Genomic DNA, 7,899 nt, shown 5'->3' on the forward strand with positions numbered 1-7,899 from the left:
CTAAGAATGCTCGGTAGGACGTTTATTGTGCTACGTACTCTGCCGCCTAGTGAGTTCTGCAGCTGGCCTTGTAGAATGACTCTGTAACGTTACCACATATATTCTCGAGCATAATGTTGCAGTGTTTCTTCACAGCTTTTAGATATTCTGATGGTGTCCATACCTCGCATTCTGAAAACACCAGGTGCGTGTTAGTTTACATCTTCCATCCATGTCAACTGAGACGAGCAGAGCTCAGAGTACTTGAGGCAGTTTATCACTGCTCACACTGTTTCTACTGCCGAAAATTGCCTTGTGTTTTCCGCAAAAGCATTAATGCCGAAGCAAAACACGTTTCTTCGCACACAATGTAAGAAATTTCGGCCGGGTATCCTGACCTTACCTTAGAAAGGGTCACAAAGCGAATATTCCGAAACTGAGCACAGAAAGTACGGGTCAAAATGATGAACTTAAAGTCATACTTTTGCCTTACACATTTCTTTAAATCTCCCCTCCACTCAGTAAAAAGGCAACAAAAAACTTTGAACGGATTTCAACAGTTTCAGAACTCATGTTCCACGGGTTCCCAGTTCGACTTTACGGTCACCGTAAAAACGAATGAGGAAAATTAGATAGGGCATGCTCCTTGAAGGAATCAGAACCTACGCGGCAATGCGAAAGCAAAATATTGTGACAGTATTAGGAAGAGACGAAGTTATAATAGTTCGGAGTAGATTTACGCGTAAGGTGAGTCCGCCCACAAATTTATGCGGCTACATGCTCCACAGGTCGCAGTGTAGGACTGCAGATAATTTCGACCACCTAAGGTTCTTTTGACGTGCGCCGGAAATCTCCAATGCACGGTGCAGTCGAAGTTTATGGAGAGCGAACAGCGTTAACACTATGGGCTTCCCAAAGGCATCGCATACTTCAAAAAGCTGTTTTCGCACTCGTACAACTTGCTCCACGGTACAACTTCGGTGAATGCGAGGCCATCCAATGTTTGTCGTCCTCAAGACGTACGCGTCATCCTGTGATGACGCTAAAAAGACGCAAATATTTGTGCTACCTACTACGGCTCCAATTCATTAAACGCGCCGGGAGTACTGCAGAAAGTGCTGCTTGTCTGTAAATGCAGTCCTGTGAAGCCCTTCTATAAGTTGAAGGATTGAGACATACACTGGCTTAAGAGGGAATACGACCTGCGGCGCCCCATGTATTTTCTATGGGGTAAACTTTGGCGTATTGCTCAGTAACTACTGGACCGATTTTGACAAAACCGGTCTTGTTGGAGAGCTTCTTGAAAGCTTGTGGGGAAATGGGGTTGAAACTGGGAGTATTTAGAGCAGCTTTTCGATAGGAGTGTCGAAATAATTGGGAAAATCGCCAAAATCAGACATCCAATTTGCGAAGCGCACAATTCTGATGTTATGACGCTCAGACGAAATGTTTTGCCAATTTGCCCTTCGGAAATCTCACTGGAATATTTTTGCACCGATATTATGCCTCACCACGGCTCTGCTCACTCACAGTTATCCGACATGAGAATGTATGTCAAACGTTCCTTCGTGCGCACATTTTCAAGCGCACACTGGCGGCACATCGCGGGCAGTACAAGAAGTAGCTATCAATCTGCCGTATAGGACCGCTATTCCAGCAACCTATCCTAAAGTGGCCCTCCCGGTGGGGGATTACGGTCAGCGGAAGAACCTAGCCTGACTGAACAACGGATCATCGCTCGAATCGAAACAATGAATGTGTGGGAGGGAAAGAAGGAGGGAAGGGACTACAGGAGAGCTTTGTCAAAGCCATACTTTTCTGTGGTGTCTGAAAAGGAATGTCTTTTGATAGGTTTTGATGATGCAAGGCGAGTTTGAGAAACATCTTTTCAGGCAGTTGATGTACCTGTGCATTTATATATCACAGTCTAGGATTGAAGCATTACGTAAATTCAAATTATAGTGACCAGTGTCACCTCGCTTTCACATTATTTCAAGCTCAATTATTTCTTATTGTTTTCAATATGGTTATACGTCCCCACTGTACTGTAACACAGGGCCTCCCCATTTCATCGAACGCCGTTTAATCGATGCCATTTGATGAAACGCCATTTCATCGGACGGCGGACTCAACACGTCACCGTGTGGCTAGTAAAAGACATGCATTTGCGCCTCAGGGTTCTTGGCATGCAGAAAATGGCTCCGGAAAATATGGTCCCGGAAAATATCGTCCCGAAAAAAATGGTCGCTCGTTGCGTGGGCAGAAATAATGGTTCCACTGGGTTCCGTGCGCCGAAAAATACAGGACCGCCGTTGTGAATAGCTGATGAAACGGATCATTGCCGAGCAGATGCTACCATTCGCCCTCCTCATTTATTGAAATTCCACTGTAAAAAAAAAGGCAGTTTTATGTGAGTTCCGTCCGTTGTCATATGTAAAACTTCTTCGTTTTGTGACATGCGGAATCCGTGTCCAGAAAAGCGCGTTGGGTTTCCGTGATATTGCGTCGCCGCACCGAAAGAAACGGTGTTTCTCCTTGAAATGCCAGGACTGGCTCTCTTTCGTATCCCAGCATTCCCCGCGCGCGCGCGTTCGGTCGTTGGGCTCTTTGTTCCTCCGCATAAGAAATTTCGCCTTTTGAACGTGGAATACGTTCCCGATATTTTCAGGGTGACTATGTCATCCTTTACACCTTTGTAGCTACTCCTTCATCGATACTTATGACTAGATTAAAAAAAAAAAAAAAGATGCTATCAGCAGCAACGTCCTTCCAGAAAGCATGCAAAGCGTGATGGACGCAGCACGTTTTGTGGTACTTACTCAGAGCAGTTGTTAATTTAGTTGATGTGTGCTTAATTGCGTGTAATTCGTGTACCACATTCCCAGAGCCACTTGCCACACATTGTCATCGTCAGAACTCACCTGAGCGGAACAGCGTCTCTCTAGCATCGAGTGTAAAGCGGTGAGCCCGATCACAAAAATACTGCGGGTGTTTTACGTTGCAAAAACAATCATTGTTCACCGTACAATGTTGTTTGCTTTGCAGCCGCTGAGGATACTAAATACATATATCGGGCTTGAGTAAGCACGGTGTCACGTTCAAATGAAGACGCTGCCGCTCACGGGCAAAGGGAGCTATGTATCCGTGTTATGTATGCCAGATGAAATCTAGGACTTTGAAGATACTGCTGCAAACTGTTGGCAACTGCATGCACTTCCTTCAGAAATATCTCCCAACTATGATGATGAAGCTGGTTGCAAGATTGGTTTGTGCAGGTGAACTCACTTTTCTTGACAGTATTTTGATACCACGGCAGCATCTCCTATATTTAAAAGTCGAGTCATGAAATGATGAAAGATGGTAGTCACTGAAAAGGTTAGCCAGCTGTAGGACTCGAACCCACATCGTCTGGATTGCCAGTCCAGGGCTCTACCAATTGAGCTAAGCTAACACACCTCCCCAGTGACTTCCAAGGGCGCGTCATCTGAAGGGACAAATCAACCACTCTCTCTCTCTCTCACTCATCCCCCTTTCACTCTTACATTTTTCTCACTCATACACACAATCATACGACGGGATCGACGCAAGCGGCAAGTGTTGAACATGAAAGAACTGATGTTCTGAGTCATGTAAGTTCGATGTATACGAAACATGAGTCCATTCCACAAAAAATAATTGGCGTAGTAACAGTTCTCAGTTTTGACTTCGTAGTTTTACCTTTTCGCGATTCTGTACAGCGAGTCACATAATTGAAACATTCATCTCTACAGGCTGTAACTGTAGATGCTACGGTGCATTTCATACTTTTTGGAGAGCGAACGCCTCGTGTATTACCTAATAGTGGTAAATTTTACAGTTCTTTTGTGTTTTGATTCATTGGTGTTGTACTCAACATCTGGTTCAACTTTGCAAATTTTGACGTTTTTGTAGGCATGACAACTTGAGTAGTAAGGTAAGGCATAGTAGAGCAGTGTTTGCCAAAGTGTGGTCTGCGGACCGCGGATTGGTATTATCAATCTTGAGAGTTGGCAAGCAGTGCACCATCGAAGAAAAAGTACGGAATGGCGTAGCAGTGTGTTATCTTGGCTCGAAACGGAGCAGACAAACATGCAATTGCGTTGCAAGCGGTTAATTGGTGTCTTCCGCGCCACCAGGCACGAACTCTGGCTTTTGCCACGGAGGGCGCAATGCAGTGTACACAGCGCGTATCCCGGTATATTTGTGTGTGTGTGTGTGGGGGGGGGGGGGGTCCGTGAATTGGTTCATCGCTTCCGGGGGTCCGTCACCGCCAAAAGTTTCGGAAACGCTGTAGTAGAGCACATTGCAGTGCAATCTGGTACCTCTTATTCTTAATACATGGTACGAACTTCACTTGAAGAGATTGCTGCGGAAATTGACACTTTCGGTCTCGATAGCAAGTCTATGAACTGTAAAAATGAAGTCAATGAAAAAGCTAATTCTGGGTGAACCAATTCCGCGGGGAACGTAATTATACACTTTCTTTTTTTAAGATGAAATAAAGCAGACTTGGTGTTCAGATATGAATTTGTACTGTTGTGGAAACTCTGTTTTCACGCATCGTCTTGTTTCTTTGCAGAGCTTAAAAACGCCATGTACAAGCTTCCCTTTCACTGTAGGTGTCGTCTCTCATACGTGTAAGTCCCATTCAATCACCTAGAGAGGCTTTTATAACTTACAACTGTACCAAATCTCTTCCTTTTGACTGTCTACTGGCTTTCCCTACCCCCCCCCACACACACAGACCCCACCCATCGCATAGACCCAACTAGACCCCACCCACTCACTGTGATCACTGGCTTCCTTTGCCTGCAATGCTGACGTATCATTATGGCATGCGTTCTCGTACCGTGTTATTAATACATGCCAACAAGTAGTGCAATACGATAGGTACCTTCTAAATGAAATCACACTTATGAACCTAGGATATCAAACCAGTAACCTTCATAACCAGTAAACTCTGATATTGTGCTTTACATTTCCTTGTACCTCCAGAGGACACCACATCAAGATCTCGCATTCCAAGTCAGCATTGACAAAGCATCAACAGCATCAAGACATTTAGTGAGACAGTTGTCCTTTTGTTCAGGCCCTGTTATGTGATAAACTTCAACTACCCAGCATGCGCCTCAGCCTCTCTGCCTCTCAAAGGTAAGATGACATGTTATTTGTACGGGTTAGCACTGTAGAAATATACATGTGGCGAAGTGAAGCCACTGTTCATTGCTGTAACACACACACACATAAATGGGATGATGATGAGCTGGGTCATTGCTGTAAGCAACAAATGTAGCCCTGACAATTGGAAGGCACACAGATGTGTTTGATGTTTGTCGTAAATCCTGTTAATTTCACATTTCAATATTTGCTTAAAAATTCATGTGTGGTTTTTGGTATTCAAGATGAGTTTGATGCTTTGGGTGTTGAATAATTGATCAAAATTTTATACAATAAATTTAAATATAATAATGAAGAATATGTTACCATTATTTAGTCTTGCACTATAATGTCAAAAGATAACATTAAATTGTGACCTACATGAAAAAAAAAAACTGAAATATTCAAATGTAAATCTCGGGTGAAGACGTGACTGGAACTTCAATTGAAAGGATGAGCGGAAGTTCTGACCAGACTCACGTGGTCGCTGCTGTAAACGTGACGGCACATGATTCCATGGTAAATTTCTGGTAAAAAAAATTTCTTTAGTGAGTTCACTTGAGAGTGGTACTTGGCTGCTGCATCTGGAATTCATGCATTTTGTACACTAAGATTTGTTTCAATTTTGTTATCTGTTCCAAATAAATTACATGCACAAACTTCCGAGTGCCACTTACGTGCACGGCATTGTTATAATTGCTGTATACATATTATCTACTATGGTCGTCATGTCTTTTGTTACTGAGCCGTTACAATATAAGTGATTGACTTTATTGCATTTCAGGGATACAATGGGAATAAATTCAGAATTAGAAGAATTTAAAGGACTGTGCAATTGGAGGCAGCACTAGTGCTAAAAAGCTACGACTCAGCTCGTGACTGCCAGTGAACAAGCAAGAACATGTACAGTGTTTTTTCTGCGTGCAATACAGTACTCCAAACCGAATTTTGCGTCCTGCATTTTATTTTTGCAAAATAGTAAGCACATCACATAGCAGAAACAACAGCACTATGCTACAGGTTGCTACAGACTGACACACAATGATGCAGGTAAAATTCCACGTGTTATTACGGTGAAATTGAATATCAATTTTTCTACCCAAACCGCAAAAAGAAAGATACAGGACTATACTCCGTTTCTTTCATTAGTGTCCAGGAAGCTACGGAAGTGCATGCAAAGATACATCATATTCTGTCGAAAAAAATTCCACCCTTGGCCTCCGTTTTGTTACGGAAATGTTTTAACACTGTGGGAGACAGACTTTTTAATGAACATTGATGTTAATAAACAATAAAAGCTGCACGCCATTGAATGAGGAATATAAAAGCGGTTACATTCGCTGTGCCGCTTGTACTGTGCGGTTTGCGTCTGTTCTTTCTGTTCTTTTCTCGCTCGCTGTCATTTCGTGGAGTACAGACAACGTGACAAGATTAGGAAGTGAGTTCCAGTTACGTTCTGCAGATTTCTGTCAGATAGGTTGGAAAATTGGTACCAGCGTTCTTCTATAAACGGAAGCATTTCAGAGCAGTGCGCAAAATGGCACATTACCTTCTGTATTCTTAGCAATGAAATAAAACTCTTATGAACGCTTTCAACTGAGCTCACTATTCTGAGGCTTCGCCTTCACGCTCGCTGTACGTGCGCGTGTCGTCGGATGTAATCGGGTGTTGATCTGAACTCAACCTGGATGCTAGTGTTTTTCTATGTTTGGCCAGACAATGATTTTGCAGTTGTTCTCTCATACTTTCAATGTCGACGAACCGTATATTCAGCAGAAGGGGGTTGTAAGCAGGGTGTCGAACCGAACCCGAACCGAAAACGGAACCCGAATTTTTATTTTTGCCGGAACCGAACCCGAACCTGAACCGAAATTTTCATGACACTGTTGAACCCGAACCGGAGCAGAACCGTAAAAAATAATAGCGGTAACCGGTTCGCAAGAAAACGGTTCGGACATAAAAGAAGTCCGCATAAGAGTTCCTTTCAATCCCCGAACGAAGACACATTGGTATCGTCATCACTCATCACGCGTCCATATTATGGATTTCGAAAATTTTCACCTAGCAGTCAAACGAGGACGTATAGTAAGTATACTTTCAGCTTCTTTTTAACACGTTGAAGCGCAGTTGTCCCTGTGAGCGCCGCGGCTAGCGCCCCACGCACGCTGTGGCGTCTACTCTTCAGAGACGTGGCGCCACGCGGACCAATGAAACAGGAATGGAGTAGGCCAGTTATGCCAGGCCAGTAGGCCAGTTATATATTAGCCTCTATAGGACGAATATGTGATTAAGTAAGCGCCCAACATTTACACGTGAGAAGTAAATATTAAACAAGTCAGAAACGTGAGAAGTTGAGAAGGAGCGTACGCAGGTCGTGGTTTGCAAAGGCTGTGAACCGGTTTGCGAACCGGTTTGATTTTTGGCGTGGCCGAACCGGAACTGAACCGGAACGAAATCAAAGCAACGCGAACCCGAACCGAACCCGTATTTTTTGCGGTTCGACACCCTGGTTGTAAGGGCAATGAAGCAATGAATAAGTGGGTGTACAGCTTTTATTATCCATAAACGTCGACACAGAAAAGATGCAAGGGGACAACTGTAAAATTCATCTGTGACCAACAGCAGAAAAATACTAGCATCCAGCGAACGATGCCGCTAGCGGACTGGTGCAGCGAATGATATAAATTGTATGCTGCTCATTGAATGGACTGTACATTTCATTCTACATTAGCACATGAAAAAAAA

At 43.6% G+C, this 7,899-nt stretch overlaps 1 non-coding gene across 1 annotated transcript; it reads right to left on the minus strand.

The window, feature by feature from the left end:
- Nucleotides 1-3,357: 3,357 nt before the first annotated feature.
- Nucleotides 3,358-3,430, minus strand: Trnaa-ggc (transfer RNA alanine (anticodon GGC)). The gene has a single exon. It is a non-coding gene; the product is annotated as a tRNA-Ala (tRNA).
- Nucleotides 3,431-7,899: the final 4,469 nt, after the last annotated feature.

This window comes from Ornithodoros turicata, chromosome 7, assembly GCF_037126465.1.
Source record: "Ornithodoros turicata isolate Travis chromosome 7, ASM3712646v1, whole genome shotgun sequence".
NCBI classification, from domain to species: Eukaryota; Metazoa; Arthropoda; class Arachnida; order Ixodida; family Argasidae; genus Ornithodoros; species Ornithodoros turicata.